This window comes from Triticum urartu, chromosome 5, assembly GCF_003073215.2.
Source record: "Triticum urartu cultivar G1812 chromosome 5, Tu2.1, whole genome shotgun sequence".
Classification (NCBI taxonomy): Eukaryota; Viridiplantae; Streptophyta; class Magnoliopsida; order Poales; family Poaceae; genus Triticum; species Triticum urartu.
In genome coordinates this window covers 655,955,927-655,975,028 of record NC_053026.1, presented here as the reverse complement: position 1 = coordinate 655,975,028, position 19,102 = coordinate 655,955,927, and positions in this window count along the sequence as shown.

Here is a 19,102-nt window from a genome sequence, read left to right as displayed (position 1 = left end):
TTTGTTTGATTAAAAAATCTTATTTTTCACATTTATGTCGGACAAAAAAATCTGAAAGTTTTATCTCACATTCTAGTTACAAAGTTATGTTGTACTACAAAGTTTGAAGTTTAAGACATGTTTTATATGAGAGGAACAAAAAAGAAAAAATTCCATGTAATAAGGTAGTTGTGTAGTACAGATCTCAAAACAACATTGGAGTGCTAGGATAGTGAGGCCCGAGCGCATAAGCTCACAAAATCTGCATTCCTGCACAACATGGATTTTTAGCACATGCAGCATTTATTATAAAAGTACTCCCTTGGATCCATATTAATTAGTACAACTTTACAAAGTTGTACTAAACCAGCGAAAATTAATATGGATCAAAGGGAGTACATGATTTTTTTTTATATTGTGATCTTTGAGATTTTCTAAAACTAACGAACTGCATTTATTATTATTATTATTATTATTATTATTATTATTATTATTATTATTATTATTATTATTATTATTATAGCAAATTTAGAGCTCAAGAGGCAAAAAAAACTCAATCTTGGGTGCACTGATATAACCTTGGAAATATATTATTCTTTTTGTCAAAAAATGACCATTTTATGCCCAGGAAGTTAGTTCATTGCCGTTGATTGTTTCGAAGTGCCATCACTACTGGAATTCAGTTGTGGCACTCGCAAAGCACGAATAAAAAGCGTAAAACCAACACATTTGCGTCATCACTAGCCGGTAAGACCGCATGTAGGGCCTAATTTTTGCAGATTGCACATATCGCTTGTTTTGGTTCTATTAATCCCCGAACTCAATGACCAGGCAAGCTTGCAGATGCTGGCATGGCAAAGAAAATATCAATTGCATACAAATCTAATTTGGTTTTGCAGAATGACTCAAAGGAAGAAAAAAAAGTGATTGGGTCCCTCCCTCCAACTCCAGCCCCCTACCACGAGAAGACATTCATCTTCCCCCGGTTTTGTGGTGGACGCCGACGGCTATGCATGTGCCCGCTTGACACACCGCCGCCGCTCTTGAAGGGCACGACACCCTGGTGCGACCGAGGGCTGTCGGTAGGGACGGCGAGTGGGTGGGTCCACGGGACGACGATGGATAAGTCCTGCCAGTAGATTCAACTAAGGTGAACGATCTGATAACCGACTCCTTTGTCGGCGCCGCTAGACGACGGGTCTGCCGCCGATGTCGAGAAGCTGCATGCACTGTTGGCAGAGGCGACCAAGAATGAGATGACCGCGCTGCGAAACAAGCTTTCCCAGCTCCAATCCACGCACAGGGATTCCAAGTACTGCCTCCACCCTGGCGCGCCCGGCACAGCCACACGCGCCGCTTGATGAATGATATTTTTTACGCTCATCGAACCCGAGTTTAAATATGGACGAAATCAAGTCAATACATGAAAAGAAATAAAGAGGAGATAGATGACATCAAATGGGAGGCACATCAGATAAGACAGAATAAAAGACGGTGTTCCATACGAACGCACGCGCTCGTATGTGCGGTCTTATGGAGTGCTAGAGGCGTCTCGTGATCTACTTGAACAAACTTTATAAAGGGAGGGAACCATTCTTCCACCAATTGAAAGAGGAGAAGGATTCCCCCTCCATGGGCGCCTTCTCTACTTCTCCCATCTATATATATATATATGTGGGAGTCCTTCCTTTAGAAGCACATCAAATTCAAGGGCATCTCTCATGGATAGCTCCACGCTCTCCTGATTTAATTAGCCTAAGTGTTTAGACTTCTAATTAGACGGACTCGAATCTCGGTCTAATTGATCTAAGAGAATTAGACAAGAAGTGCCGCTAGGCTCTCTCTCTCTCTCTCTAGTTTCCTCGCAGTTCTTCTTCCTGGACTTCGAAACTCTGCTGCACTACTACCACGGAACGTGTGGATACCTCTGAGGGGTCTTCTACTTCGAATCTCATCTCGGAAAACTTTCTCATGGTTGGGAGGTGTAACTTTCGCTTGGAGGTGTAACCGGCCTGCAGGAAATCTTCATGCTGCACTGACCCTTCACTTCTGCTGCTTTGCTCGTCGATGAGTTTGATCTTTACTACCATCTTCATATATATAGTGTTCCTGGGTGTAATCATGTAGCATAAATTTTTTGTTGTGTAGCACGCTACCTTAAACTCTAAACCACGTCACATGCACATCCTGCAAAACCATGTTAGACGCCTCTAATCGGTTCATACAAGATTTTGAAACAAATCGAAGCTGCCAACGTCATCCATCAAGTATATTTTTTCAAGTCGCTAGATTAACTTTGCAGGGCGTATGAAAACATGAGATAAAACATCTCGAGCCCGATACTGAACTTCGTCATAAGCAAGAATCCCGTGCAAATCATATATGCATTGCCCTTTAGTCTATGAAACATCCATCTTTCTAATCTATGGCGAAACCCAAAGAACTGAAGCACATAGTTGATTTGTCAACCAGTATACCCAGGAGCATCATAGAAGGGTCGTGCATAGCCAAAACTTTGTACCAAAATTCCACCATGCCGTCAAGATCAGACCTACGCATACTCAAGGGAAGCAACAAGAACATCATGTAATATAATTCATCTACTAACCGCACAAATAATTTTCAACAATAGATCTCATCTACTACAAAATTATATTGTGCAATACCCATTCATCTCATGTATTCCTGACCGAAACATACATCTACTCATAGCACGACTTTGATACCATTGTAAGGGAATGAGACAGAAAATATATAAAATTCGTACTATGAACACACCAAGGACCACTATGAAGATGTATACAAGATTTGATTTGATCTCGTTACCAACTCGTAGCGCAATGGAAGTAGATTTGGTGCAGATTGTTGATGCAGATTCCCGCAGCTAGGAATTTAAAACCTCCCAACCACGTCGATTATCTCCCTCGAATTGTCCCTTGGATAGTCCATTGGAAACCCTCGGACAGAACATCGGGCATATCCTTGGACAGAACCTCAAACATAAGATCAAACTTTCAACCTAGGATCTACCGGGTTGCACACATCCACTATCAACTATCTGGTAGGCATGCACCATCCATAACTAGGCCATACCTGAGTCTAGACAGTCTTTCAGCAACACGAAACTATTTTTGGAGGGAAAGAATGGCAGATCATTACATGCCTTGTGGAGAGAAACTTGTGAGAGAGCTTGTGCATATGGAGAGCCCTCTCCACCTGTATTTATAATAGGGGTATGGGTTCGAGGCTTGGGGAAAAAGCCCGAAAAACGGGAAATATATTTTCCACCAAAATCCACATAAGGGGGGAATGGGAGCTCCATAAAGGAGCCCCTCCCTTGTGTCGGCCACACATGTTGCCCCCCTTGTGCGGGCCCCACCTCTCCATGTCACCGTCCACAATTGGGACACGGTTTTCCACAACCAATTTCTCCAGAAAAATTACCAAAGGTCTAGAACATTTCTGGCACCGCCTAAAATAATTTTGGATGCGTTCCAAAACATTTCCGTTATGGTGATTTTTCTCCAAAATATATCCGATTACTCCAAAACATTTTTGTTTTTCTCTCCAAAACCTTTTTATCGTCTTCGAAACTTTTCCAATGACTTTCTCTTGGACTCCCTATGTATTGCTCAGCAAATAGATGACCCTTAAGTGTGTGACCCTGTAGGTTCGGTGAAGTATAAACATGATCGGAACTCTTTCTGATCAATGATCAGTAGAGGAACTGTGGCATCCATATTAACCCCTATACCCACACAAATGATTATTCGAGTGAACCTGTAGCTTCCGTGTGCTATTCCTATTACGCGATATGTTACAAAACATGATGTGGAATTTGATGGCTTCCCCATGAATCAACAACTTGTTCACTATTCCAGTTACCTCGTGACCAGTTTTGTTCCCTTTCCTCATTCCCGCGTTTCGGCATCCCTGTGATCAAATCACACTGTGTTTTCCAGTGATGATGGATACCATCACATTGAGAGGTCCCTAATAAAGTCTGTCCATCATCATAGGAGCAAATCTCAATCTTGAGTTATCTAGGTTCTATTCATACTTTTCCAAGAACCCGTAAGCAGCCGTAGTAGCCACCCTGTTTCAGATAGGTTTAACAAAACCCAAAGTTCATGAAGCAAGTATGAAGGAACTCGACACTCTCATGGTCTAAGAAATTATGCAAACATTAACTTGTGATGGATCTATCTCATGGCGTAGCATAAATTTGTGTCGATTCAACACAAGTGTTCTTCTAACATTGTGTCTTCAAAGTTGCCGGCATAGACATGCCCATGATTGGAAAATGTAATCATCATGCAACACCTGAGCTAGTCTTAGAGGCATGACTAGGAATAAATTTAGTATTTTTTATTCCATATGTGCGTATGGGTTTTCCTCTAACACTCTACGGATATACAGACTCAAGGACCATTGCAGTTATAGAATGGAAAATAACATAATTATGAATATGGAAATAAATAATAACATTTATTATTGCCTCTACATCATATTTCCTACACAACTGTCATCGACGCCACTACGACGCCAAACATCGCCACCATCCTGCACGCGTCCATCAACATACGTCCATCGTCTAGATCTCGCTGCACCACGCAGCTGAGACCCGTCGTCCCCAATGCGGTAGATGCCCACCACACTGCTACCGTTGGAGCATGCATTGGTTTTCCCTCGAAGAGGAAAGGGTGATGCAACAAAGTAGTGTAAGTATTTCCCTCAGTTTTTGACAACCAAGGTATCAATCCAGTAGGAGACTACACGCAAGTCGCCTAGTACCTGCACAAACAAATAAGAACCTTGCAACCAACGCGATAAAGGGGTTGTCAATCCCTTCACAGCCACATGCAAAAGTGAGATCTGATAAAGATAATAAGATAAATATTTTTGGTATTTTTGTTGTATAGATTGGAAAATAAAGATTGCAAAATAAATGGCGACAAAAATAGCTAGTTGACGGGAAACTAATGTGATGTAAAGTAGACCCTGGGGCCATAGGTTTCACTAGTGGCTTCTCTCAAGATAGAATGTATTATGGTGGGTGAACAAATTACTGCCGAGCAATTGATAGAAAAACGCACAGTTATGATGATATTTAGGCATGATCATGAACATAGGCATCACGTCCGTGTCAAGTTGTCCGAAACGATTCTGCATCTACTACTATTACTCCACACATCGACTGCTATCCAGCATGTATCTAGAGTATTAAGTTCATAAGAACAGAGTAACGCATTAGGCAATATGACATGATGTAGAGGGATAAACTCAAGCAATATGATATAAACTCCATGTTTTTATCCTCGATGGCAACAATACAATATGTGCCTTGCTGCCCCTGCTGTCACTGGGAAAGGACACCGCAAGATTAAACCCAAAGCTAAGCACTTCTCCCATTGCAAGAAAGATCAATCTAGTAGGCCAAACCAAACTGATAATTCGAAGAGACTTGCAAAGATATCAAATCATGCATATAAGAATTCAGAGAAGAATCAAATATTGTTCATAGATAATCTTAATCATAAACCCACAATTCATCGGATCTTGGCAAACACACCGTAAAAAGAATTACATCAAATAGATCTCCAAAGAGAGAACTTTGTATTGAGATGCAAAGAGAGAGAAGAAGCCATCTAGCTAATAACTATGGACCCGAAGGTCTGCGGTAAACTACTCACACATCATCGGAGAGGCTATGGTGTTGATGTAGAAGCCCTCCGTGATCGAATCCCCCTCCGGCAGATCATCGGAAAAGGTCTCTAGATGGGATCTCACGGGTACAGAAGGTTGCGGCGGTGGAAAAGTGGTTTCGTGTCTCCCCTGGATGTTTTCAGGGTATAAGAGTATATATAGATGAAGGAAGTAGGTCGGTGGAGCTACGAGGGCCCCATGAGGGTGGGGGCAAGCCTGGCCCCCCTGGGCACGCCGCCCTACCTCGTGGCCGCCTGGTTGCTTCCTTGACGTCCACCCCAAGTCTCCTGGATTGCGTTTGTTCCAAAAACGATCCCCGCGAAGGTTTCATTCCGTTTGGATTCCGTTTGATATTCCTTTTCTGCGAAACACTGAAATAAGCAAAAAAAACAGCAACTGGCACTGGGCCTCCAGCTAATAGGTTAGTCCCAAAAAATAATATAAAAGTGCATATTAAAGCCCATTAAACATCCAAAATAGATAATATAATAACATGGAACAATTCCTGCTCGTCCTCAAGTAGGTAAATGATAAAAACAGAATTTTTGATGTGGAATGCTACCTAACATAATGTTCAATGTAATTTTCTTTATTGTGGCATGAATATTCAGATCCGAAAGATTCAAGACACAAGTTTAATATTGACATAAAAATAATAATACTTCAAGCATACTAACAAAGCAATTATGTCTTCTCAAAATAACATGGCCAAAGAAAGTTATCCCTACAAAATCATATAGTGTGGCTACTGGCTATGCTCTATCACACAAAATATTTAAATCATGCATAACCCCGATGACAAGCCACGCAATTGTTTCATACTTTTGATGTTCTCAAACTTTTTCAATCTTCATGCAATACATGAGCGTGAGCCATGGATATAGCACTATAGGTGGAATAGAATGGTGGTTGTGGATAAGACAACATGGGAAGATAGTCTCACATCAACTAGGTGTATCAACGGGCTATGGAGATGTCCATCAATAGATATCAATGTGGGTGAGTAGGGATTGCCATGCAACGGATGCACTAGAGCTATAAGTGCATGATATGAAAGCTCAAAAAGAAACTAAGTGGGTGTGCATCCAACTCGCTTGCTCACGAAGACCTAGGGAATTTTGAGGAAGCCCATCATTGGAATATACAAGCCAAGTTCTATAATGAAAAATTCCCACTAGTATATGAAAGTGAAAAAATAGGAGACTCTCTATCATGAAGATCATGGTGCTAATTTGAAGCACAAGTATGGTAAAAGGATAGTAGCATTGCCCCTTCTCTCTTTTTCTGTCATTTTTTTAATTTGGGCCTTTTTCTCCCTCTTTTTATGGCCTCTTTTTCTTCGTCCGGAATCTCATCCCGACTTCTGGGGGAATCATAGTCCCCATCATCCTTTCCTCACTGGGACAATGCTCTAATAATGAAGATCGTCACATTTTTATTTACTTACAACTCAAGAATTACAACTCGATACTTAGAACAAAATATGAATCTATGTGAATGCCTCCGGCGGTGTACCGGGATATGCAATGAATCAAGAGTGACATGTATGAAAGAATTATGGATGGTGGCTTTGCCACAAATACGATGTCAACTACATGATCATGCAAAGCAATATGACAATGATGAAGCGTGTCATAAGAAACGGAACAGTGGAAAATTGCATGGCAATATGTCTCGGAGTGGCTATGGAAATTCCATAATAGGTAGGTATGGTGGCTGTTTTGAGGAAGGTATATGGTGGGTTTATGGTACCGGCGAAAGTTGCGCGGTACTAGAGAGGCTAGCAATGGTGGAAGGGTGAGAGTGTGTATAATCCATGGACCCAATATTAGTCATAAAGAACTGACATACTTATTGCAAAATTCTATTAGTTATCGAAACAAAGTACTACGCGCATGCTCCTAGGGGGGATAGATTGGTAGGAAAAGACCATCGCTCGTCCCCGATCGCCACTCATAAGGAAGACAATCAATAAATAAATCATGCTCCGACATCATCACATAATGGTTCACCATACGTGCATGCTACGGGAATCACAAACTTTAACACAATTATCTCTCAAATTCACAACTACTCAACTAGCATGACTCTAATATTACCATCTTCATATCTCAAAACAATCATCAAGTATCAAACTTCTCATAGTATTCAATGCACTTTATATGAAAGATTTTATTATACCCCTCTTGGATGCCTATCATATTAGGACTAATTTCATAACCAAAACAAATTACCATGCTATTCTAAAGGACTATAAAGTAAAACCACCACCGTCCTCTAAAAAGATATAAGTGAAGCACTAGAGCAAAATTATCTAGCTCAAAAGATATAAGTGAAGCACAAAGAGTATTCTAATAAATTCCGATTTATGTGTTTCTGTCCCAAAAGGTGTGTACAGAAATGATTATTGCGGTAAACTAAAAAGCAAAGACTCAAATCATACAAGACGCTCCAAGCAAAACACATATCATGTGGTGAATAAAAATATAGCCTCAAGTAAAGTTACCGATAGACGAAGACGAAAGAGGGGATGCCTTCTGGGGCATCCCCAAGCTTAGGCTTTTGGTTGTCCTTGAATTTTACCTTGGGGTGCCGTGGGCATCCCCAAGCTTAGGCTCTTGCCACTCCTTATTCCAAAATCCATCCAATCTTTACCCAAAAATTTGAAAACTTCACAACACAAAACTCAATAGAAAATCTCATGAGCTCCGTTAGTATAAGAAAACAAACCACCACTTTAAGGTACTGTAATCAACTCATTATTTATTTATATTGGTGTTAAACCTACTGTATTACAAGGTCTCTATGGTTCATACCCCCCGATACTAGCCATAGATTCATCAAAATAAGCAAACAACACACGAAAAACAGAATCTGTCAAAAACAGAACAGGTTGTAGCAATCTGTAGGTTTCAGATACTTCTGTAACTCCAAAACTCCTGAGAAATTAGGACATCCTAAATAATTTGTATATTGATCTACTGCAGTTGGAATCAGTATTTTATCGCTCTCTGGTAAAAAATGAAAATTATTATCGTGAGTGCATACTTTCTGTTTTTTTAACAGCAAGATCAAATAACAATCACCCAAGAAGATCTTAAAGGCTTTACTTGGCACAAACACTAACTAAAACATAAAAAACAATCATAACAGAGGAAAGATGATTTATTTATTACTAAATAGTAACAAAAAGCAAGGAACAAAAATAAAATTGGGTTGCCTCCCAACAAGTGCTATCGTTTAACGCCCCTAGCTAGGCATAAAAACAAGGATAGATCTAAGTATTGTCATCTTTGGTATGCAATCCATAAGTGGCTCTCATGATAGATTCATAAGATAATTTAATTTTCTTTCTAGGAAAGTGTTTCATGCCTTTCCTTAACGGAAATTGGAATCTAATATTTCCTTCTTTCATGTCAATAATTGCACCAATCGTTCTAAGGAAAGGTCTACCAAGAATAATAGGACATGTAGGATTGCAATCTATATCAAGAACAATGAAATCTACGAGCACGTAATTCCTATTTGCAACAATAAGAACATCATTAATCCTTCCCATAGGTTTCTGAAAGGGGGATGTGCTGCAAGGCGATTAAGTTGGGTAACGCCAGGGTTTTCCCAGTCACGACGTTGTAAAACGACGGCCAGTGAATTGTAATACGACTCACTATAGGGCGAATTCATGATCTTTAATCTTAATTTTAATAGAAGGTTCCCACTCCTCATAAAGTTTTCTAGGGATAGAAACTTCTAGTTCAATCTTTTCTTTATGGGATTGCATTAAAGCATCAACGATGTGTTTAGTAAAAGCTTTGTTTTGATCATAAGGATGAGGAGAATTTAGCACGAATTGCAACAAGGAAATACAATCTATCAAAGAGCAATTATCATAATTAAATTCCTTGAAATCCAAAATAGTGGATTCATTGCTATGTAAATTTTTGACCTCTTCAATCCCACTTTTATTAATTTTTGCATCAAGATCTAAAAACTCTGAATCGTTGGGACGCCTTTTAACTAAAGTTGACTCATCTCCAGTTCCATCTTTATAAAGATTCATATTGGCAAACAAAGACTTAATAGGAGACACACCAATCACTTTTAGATCTTCATCATTATTATCATGAAAACTAGAAGAACACGCTTTTACAAAGCAATCTTTTTTAGCACGCATCCTAGCGGTTCTTTCTTTGCACTCATCAATGGATATTCTCATGGCTTTGCGAGACTCATTGATATCATGCTTAGGTGGAATATATCTAAGTTTCAAAGAATCAACATCAAGAGAAATTATATCCACATTCGTAGCCAACTCATCAATCTTAAGCAATTTTTCTTCAATCAAAGCACTGAAATTCTTTTGTGAATTCATAAATTCTTTAACACTAGTCTCAAAATAAGAGGGCATCTTATTAAAATTTCCATAAGAGTTGTTGTAGGAATTACCATAATTATTAGAGGAATTACTAGGGAACGGCCTAGGATTAAAATTTCCTCTATACGCATTGTTACCAAAATTGTTCCTACTAACAAAATTCACATCCATAGGTTCATTATTATTCTTAATCGAAGTGGACAAAGGCATATCATTAGGATCAGAAGAAACACTCTTATTAGCAAACAAATTCATAAGTTCATCCACCTTGCCACTCAAAACATTAATCTCTTCTATCGCATGAACTTTTTTACTAGTAGATCTTTCGGTGTGTCATTGAGAATAATTAACCATAATATTATCTAGGAGTTTAGTAGCTTCTCCTAAAGTGATTTCCATAAAAGTGCCTCCCATGGCTGAATCTAAAAGATTTCTAGAAGAAAAATTCAATCCAGCATAAAAATTATGTATAATCATCCATAAATTCAAACCATGTGTAGGGCAATTAACTATCATTAATTTCATCCTCTCCCAAGCTTGTGCAACATGCTCAGGATCAAGTTGCTTAAAATTCATAATATCGTTTCTAAGAGAGATGATCTTAGTGGTAAGAAAATACTTAGAGATAAAAGCACCTTTGCATTTATTCCATGAATCAATACTATTTTTAGGCAAAGAAGAGAACCAAGTTTTAGCACGATCTCTAAGCGAAAACGGAAATAGCTTAAATTTAACAACATCATTATCCACATCTTTATTCTTTTGCATATCACATAAATCAACAAAGCTGTTTAGGTGAGTAGTGGCATCTTCACTAGGAAGGCCAGCAAATTGATCTTTCATGTCAAGATTCCGCAAAGCAGTATTAATTTCACAAGATTCAGCATCGGTAAGAGGAGCAATCGGAGTGCTAATAAAATCATTGTTGTTGGTATTGAAGTAGTCACATAATTTAGTATTATCTTGAGCCATCGTGACAAACAATCAATCCAACAAATAGTGACACAAGAGGCAAGCGAAAGAAGGCGAACGGAAAAAGGGCGAAGGAAAAGAGGCGAATAAAATGGCAAGGTGAACTAGGGGAGAGGAAAACGAGAGGCAAATGGCAAATAATGTAATGAGAGGGATAAGAGTTTGTGTTGGGTACTTGGTATGTCTTGACTTGAGTGTAGATCTCCTCGACAACGGCGCCAGAAATCCTTCTTGCTACCTCTTGAGCATGCTTTGGTTTTCCCTTGAAGAGGAAAGGGTGATGCAGCAAAGTAGCGTAAGTATTTCCCTTAGTTTTTGAGAACCAAGGTATCAATCCAGTAGGAGACTACATGCAAGTCGCCTAGTACCTGCACAAACAAATAAGAACCTTGCAACCAATGCGATAAAGGGGTTGTCAATCCCTTCACGACCACTTGCAAAAGTGAGATCTGATAAAGATTGCAAAATAAAGATTGCCAAATAAATGGCGACAGAAATAGCTAATTGACGGGAAACTAATATGATGTAAAGTAGACCCGGGGGCCATAGGTTTCACTAGTGGTTTCTCTCAAGATAGCATGTATTATGGTGGGTGAACAAATTACTGACGAGCAATTGATAGAAAAGTGCATAGTTATGATGATATCTAGGCATGATCATGAACATAGGCATCACGTCTGTGTCAAGTAGACCAAAACGATTCTGCATCTACTACTATTACTCCACACATCGACCACTATCCAACATGCATCTAGAGTATGAAGTTCATAAGAACAGAGTAACACATTAGGCAAGATGACATGATGTAGAGGGATAAACTCAAGCAATATGATATAAACCCCATGTTTTTATCCTCGATGGCAACAATACAATATGTGCCTTGCTGCCCCTGCTGTCACTAGAAAGGACACCGCAAGATTGAACCCAAAGCTAAGCACTTCTCCCATTGCAAGAAAGATCAATCTAGTAGGCCAAACCAAACTGATAATTCGAAGAGACTTGCAAAGATATCAAATCATGCATATAAGAACTCAGAGAAGAATCAAATATTGTTCATAGATAATCTTAATCATAAACCCACAATTCATCGAATCTCGGCAAACACGCCACAAAAAGAATTACATCGAATAGATCTCCAAGAACATCGAGGAGAACTTTGTATTGAGATCCAAAGAGAGAGAATAAGCCATCTAGCTAATAACGATGGACCCGAAGGTCTGTGGTAAACTACTCACACATCATCGGAGAGGCTGTGGTGTTGATGTAGAAGCCCTCCGTGATCGAATCGCCCTCCGGCAGATTGCTGGAAAACGTCCCCAGATGGGATCTCATGGGTACAGAAGGTTGTGGCGGTGGAAAAGTGGTTTCGTGTCTCCCCTGGATGTTTTCAGGGTATAAGAGTATATATAGGTGAAGGAAGTAGGTTGGTGGAGCTACGAGGGGCCCACGAGGATGGGGGGCGCGCCTGGTCCCCCTATGCACGCCGCCCTACCTCGTGGCCGCCTCGTTGCTTCCTTGATGTCCACTCCAAGTCTCCTGGATCGCGGTTGTTCCAAAAAAGATCCTCGCGAAGGTTTCATTTCGTTTAGATTCCGTTTGATATTCCTTTTCTGCGAAACACCAAAATAGGCACAAAAAAATAGCAACTAGCACTGGGCGTCCGGTTAATAGGTTAGTCCCAAAAATAATATAAAAGTGCATATTAAAGCCCATTAAACATCCAAAAAGATAATAGAATAGCATGGAACAATCAAAAATTATAGATACATTGGAGACGTATCACACACCACCTCTTGATCCAGATCACCTCCAATGCCAACCCAGCGGTGTCCACCATCCAACAATCTCGAAAGGTTGCGCCTTCAAGAAGGGAGTGACGCCTATGGTACCATGGCCGCCCACCGCTGTTAGGGATTTCACCTAGGAAAATGGCATGATGGCGGTGGAACCAGATCTGTCAAACGTCTCCATGGAGAGAAAATGGCGCCCTTGCACACCGCTGCCATCGCAGCCAACCAATGCTAGATAGGGATTTCTCCCCATCTGAAGCCTAACTCCAGCTCCATCCACATCGAGGACCGTCATCTTCCAACCCACACCACACAATTTCAAGGAAATATGCCCTAGAGGCAATAATAAAGTTGTTATTTTATATTTCCTTATATCATGATTAATGTTTATTATTCATGCTAGGATTGTATTAACCGGAAACTTGATACATGTGTGGATACATAGACAAAACACCGCGTCCCTAGTAAGCCTCTACTAGACTAGCTCATTAATCAAAGATGGTTAAGTTTCCTAACCATAGACATGTGTTGTCATTTGATAAACGAGATCACACCATTGGGAGAATGATGTGATGGACAAGACCCATCCATTAGCTTAGCATTATGATCGTTCAGTTTTACTGCTATTGCTTTCTTCATGACTTATACATATTCATTTGACTATGAGATTATGAAACTCCCGGATACCGGAGGAATACCTTGTGTTCTATCAAACATCACAACGTAACTGGGTGATTATAAAGATGCTCTACAGGTATCTCCAAAAGTGTTTGTTGGGTTGGCATAGATCGAGATTAGGATTTGTCACTCCGAGTATCGGAGAGGTATCTCTGGGCCCTCTCGGTAATGCACATCATGATAAGCCTTGCAACCAATGTGACTAATGAGTTAGTTGCGGGATGATGCATTACAGAACGAGTAAAGAGACTTATCGGTAACGAGATTGAACTAGGTATGAAGATACCAACGATCGAAACTCGGGTAAGTAACATACCGATGACAAAGGGAATAACGTATGTCGTCATTATGGTTTGACCGATAAAGATCTTCATAGAATACGTAGGAACCAATATGAGCATCTAGGTTCCGCTATTGGTTATTAACCGGAGAGGTGTCTCGGTCATGTCTACATAGTTCTCGAACCCATAGGGTCCACACGCTTAACGTTCGATAACGATTTTGTATTATATGAGTTATGTGATTTGGTGACCGAATGTTGTTCGGAGTCCCGGATGAGACCGCGGACATGACGAGGAGTCTCGAAATGGTCAAGAGGTAAAGATTCATATGTAGGACGATACAATTCGGACACCGGAAGTGTTCTAGGGGTACCGGGTACGTGTCGGGTCACCGAAAGGGGTTCCGGGCAACCCCCAACAAGCTATATGGGCCTAATAGGCCAAGAGCGGAAACACACCAGCCACTAAGGGGCTGGTGTGCCCCCCCCCCCATATGGGCTGGCCAAATTAGAGAAGGAAAGGGGAAGAAGGCAAGGAAAAAGGGAATAGGATTCCCTCTTCCCTTCCTACTGCGAATAGGAATGGGAAAGGGGGGAGGCCGAATTGGGAGGACCCCAAGTAGGATTCCTCCCACTTGGGGCGCCCCCTTGGCTTCCTCTCCTCCCCTCCAACCTATATATATGTGGGGGGCACCGCTAGAACACACAACAAAAATTGTTAGCCGTGTGCGGCGCCCCCTCCACAGTTTACGCCTCCGGTCATATTCACGTAGTGCTTAGGTGAAGCCCTGCGCGGATCACTTCACCATCACCGTCACCACACCATCGTGCTGACGGAACTATCCCTCCACACTTTGCTGGATCAAGAGTTTAAGGGACGTCATCGAGCTGAACGTGTGCAGAACTCGGAGGTGCCATACGTTCGGTGCTTGATCGGTAAAAACGGTAAGAAGTTCAACTACATCAACCGTGTTGTCAAACACTTCCGCTTTCAGTCTATGAGGGTACGTGGACACACTCTCCCCCTCTCATTGCTATGCATCTCCTAGATAGATCTTGCATGAGCTTAGGAAATTTTTGAAATTGCATGCTACGTTCCCCAACAGTGGCATCCGAGCCAGGTCTATGCATAGATGATATGCACGAGTAGAACACAAAGAGTTGTGGGCGATGATAGTCATACTTCTTACCACCAACGTCTTATTTTGGTTCGGCGGAATTGTTGGATGAAGCGGCCGGGACCAACCTTACATGAGACCGGTTCCACCAATAGACATGCAACTTGTTTTGCATAAAGGTGGCTGGCGGGTGTCTGTTTCTCCAACTTTAGTTGAATCGAATTTGACTACGGCCGATCCTTGTTGAAGGTTAAAACAGAAAACTTGATGAAACATCGTTGTGGTTTTGATGCATAGGTAAGAACAGTTCTTACTAGAAGCCTATAGCAGCCACGTAAAACTTGCAACAACAAAGTAGAGGACGTCTAACTTGTTTTTGCAAGGCATGCTGTGATGTGATATGGTCAAGACATGATGTGATATACGTTGTTGTATGAGATGATCATGTTTTGTAAAAGTTATCGGCCACTTGCAGGAGCCTTATGGTTGTCGCTTTATTGTATGAAATGTAATCGCCATGTAATTGCTTTAGTTTATCACTATGCGTTAGCGATAGTTGTAGAAGCAATAGTTGGCGAGACGACAATGACGCTACGATGGAGATCAAGGTGTCAAGCCGGTGACGTTGGAGATCATGATGGTGCTTTGGAGATGGAGATCAAAGGCACAAGATGATGATGGCCATATCATGTCACATATTTTGATTGCATGTGATGTATATCTTTTATACATCTCATTTTGCTTAGTATGGCGGTAGCATTGTAAGATGATCCCTCACTAAAATTTCAAGGTATAACTGTTCTCCCTAAGTATGCACCATTGCGACAGTTCGTCGTGCCGAGACACCAAATGATGATCGGGTGTGCTAAGCTCTACGTTCACATACAACGGGTGCAAGACAGTTTTGCACGGGTGGAATACTCGGGTTAAACTTGACGAGCCTAGCATGAACAAACATGGCCTTGGAACACTGGAGACCAAAAGGTCAAACGTGAATCATATAGTAGGTATGATCAACATAGATATGTTCACCATTGAATACTACTCTATAGTGGTTTTGTCACGGCAGATGTCCTCGTGAAAGGACTTAGTCGTGGATCCATCGCTACGGGTTAGCTTAAAGGGGTTAAAGCGGGCAAAAGATGCAAGAGTTTATACTAGTTTGGCCCCTTACGGTGAAGGTAAAAGCCTAATAGTTGTGATGGAATTGTTAGGGTTTCGATGACCAAGGAGCGAATCCGCTTTGCCTGGCTCTCGAGTTGTTGTGTGTTACTCCTAAACCGCCGTGGGGTCGTCCCTTTATATACACAGGTTGGCCCGACGGTTTACAGAATCCCGAGGCCGATTCATAAACATGTCCGACTCGATTTCACCCTTCCTTGTCTTACAACATAAGTTACATATAATATGGCGGTTTACATCTACGGGCCCTAATCGCCTTTGGGCCATGGGCCTTCATGTTAGATCTCCTCCGTAAAGCGCCATCCATTTTATCTTCTTGGGCTTCAAACATGATTAATTCCTTGTGGACATAACCCGGCCCCTCATGGCCGGTTTATACTTAATAATAATATCCCCAACATTAGGCCCCAGATTGATTTGAACTTGTTCATGTCAATCTTCAACACTTTAGAAAATTCCTCCTTTTGCACCTTCGCGTATATCTTGTAAACCGCTGTGACGTCATCCTTCAAACTCGTAGTAAACTGCCATGACGTCACCTGTTCATTAAATTTGAAGGTGCCCTTTATTAATGAGCCTCCAACAATCAAGGCCACAACTTTGTTATGTATCCATTTTTTGGGCTCCTCGATTCCCGCGCCTGTCGCTTATCTCTTTGCCTTATAAATACAGTTGAGGATCCCTTTCTTTTCCTCCCGTTGCCTCTTCATCTCTTCTTCCACCTCGCGACGCCTCTGCACCCGAGCGCCGCCGCCGTCGTCGAGCTTCGCCTCCGCCTCACCGTCGGCCGCTACATCAACCTGATCGCACCAGAAAAACGAGGCGCACCTCCGCTGCTTCAACAACTTCAGTAAATCTTCCCCCCCTTTCCTCTATAGATCCGCTTAGGGTTCACACGGGTTCATGGTGTTCTTCTCTTGTTCTTCGTCAGTTCATACACAACATATCTCAACTTTGATGTGTTACGTGCGGTAGCTATAGCAGTCTTTATCTTGGCTATCAAACCATGCCTTCTATGTATAAAAGCCGATCTGGACTTTTGCGAACTGCTCCAGAACCAACTTTTAGGTCTAAATCTTTTTCTTTTCCTGACCTGTGGTAGATCCAAAATGCCAATGTGAACTTGTGAAACCTGCTTTTCCTCACTTAGTAGTTTTTTGCCTCAGATTTGTACCTTCCTCATCTACATAGGCGGTTTATCCTTTTAGAAAATAATCCGTCATATCCCATTAGTCCCCTTGTAAACCGCCCGTCGCTTTACCATTTATAACAGCAGCAGCCTCTGGTTTAACAATTTTGCATGCTTGAATTCCTTTTTCTTAACCTGTTGTGCTTTATGCTTTGTCAATCATGAATCGTAAACCGGCATTAATCTTTTCTAGCTCTTCACTTGCAATGGCCAAAAAAAATTATGCCTGTAACTGGGTCCCTTCCCGGGTTACTGAAGAACAACTGGATGGATGCGTCAGAACTGGCACTTTACCGAAGCGAAGTGAAATCCAGTGGCGAGTTCCCGGTCCAGAAAACTCTCCTACCCCTAGAGATGGCCAAATGGTAGTGTTTGTTGATCAAATGAGCTGTGGCTTTAAACCACATGGGTCCAAGTTTTTCCGTGATGTGCTTGCCAACTTCCAGATCCATCCTCAAGATATTGGACCAAATTATGTGTCCAATGTTTGCGACTTTCAAGTATTTTGTGAAGCATACCTGCAAGAGGAGCCAATTGTTGATCTATTCCGGGACATTTTCTATTTGAACCGCCGTACTGAGTTTGTAGACGGGCCCAATACCGAACTGGGTAGCGTTTCAATTCAGAAGAGAAAAGATGTTAGTTTCCCTCATGCCAAACTCCATAGCCATCTGATACGTCTCCAACGTATCTATAATTTTTCATTGCTCCATGCTATATTATCTACTGTTTTGGACATTATTGGGCTTTATTATCCACTTTTATATTATTTTTGGGACTAACTATTGATCTAGAGCCCAGTGCCAGTTTTTGTTTTTTCCTTATTTTAGGGTTTCGAAGAAAAGAAATATCAAACGGAGTCCAAACGGAATGAAACCTTCAGAAAAGTTATTTTTGGAAAGAAAGCAATACAGGAGACTTGGAGTGCACGTCAGGGGATCAACGAGGAAGCCACAAGGCAGGGGGCGCCCACCCCCCTGGGCGCACCCTTGATAACCCACAAGTATAAGGGATTGCAACAGTTTTCGAGGGTAAAATATTCAACCGAAATTTATTGATTCGACACAAGGGGAGCCAAAGAATACTCTCAAGTATTAGCAGCTGAGTTGTCAATTCCACCACACCTGGAAACTTAGTATCTGCAGCAAAGTATTTAGTAGCAAAGTAATATGATAGTAGTGGTAACGGTAACAAAAGGTAACAGTAGTAAAAGTAATGTTTTTGGTATTTTGTAGTGATGATAGCAATAGCAACGGGAAAGTAAGTAAGCGAAGAACAATATATGGAAAGCTCGTAGGCAATGAATCAGTGATGGAGAATTATGCCGGATGCAGTTCATCATGCAACAGTCATAACCTAGGGTGACACAGAACTAGCTCCAGTTCATTGATATAATGTAGGCATGTATTCCGAACATAGTCATACGTGCTTATGGAAAAGAACTTGCATGACATCTTTTGTCCTACCCTCCCGTGGCAGCAGGGTCCTTACGGAAACTAAGGGATATTAAGGCCTCCTTTTAATAGAGTACCGGAACAAAGCATTAAAACATAGTGAATACATGAAATCCTCAAACTACGGTCATCACCGGTAAGTATCCCGATTATTGTCACTTCGGGGTTAACGGATCATAACACATAATAGGTGACTATAGACTTGCAAGATAGGATCAAGAACACTCATATATTGATGAAAACATAATAGGTTCAGATATGAAATCATGGCACTCGGGCCCTAGTGACAAGCATTAAGCATAGCAAAGTCATAGCAACGTCAATCTCAGAACATAGTGGATACTAGGGATCAAACCCTAACAAAACTAACTGGATTACA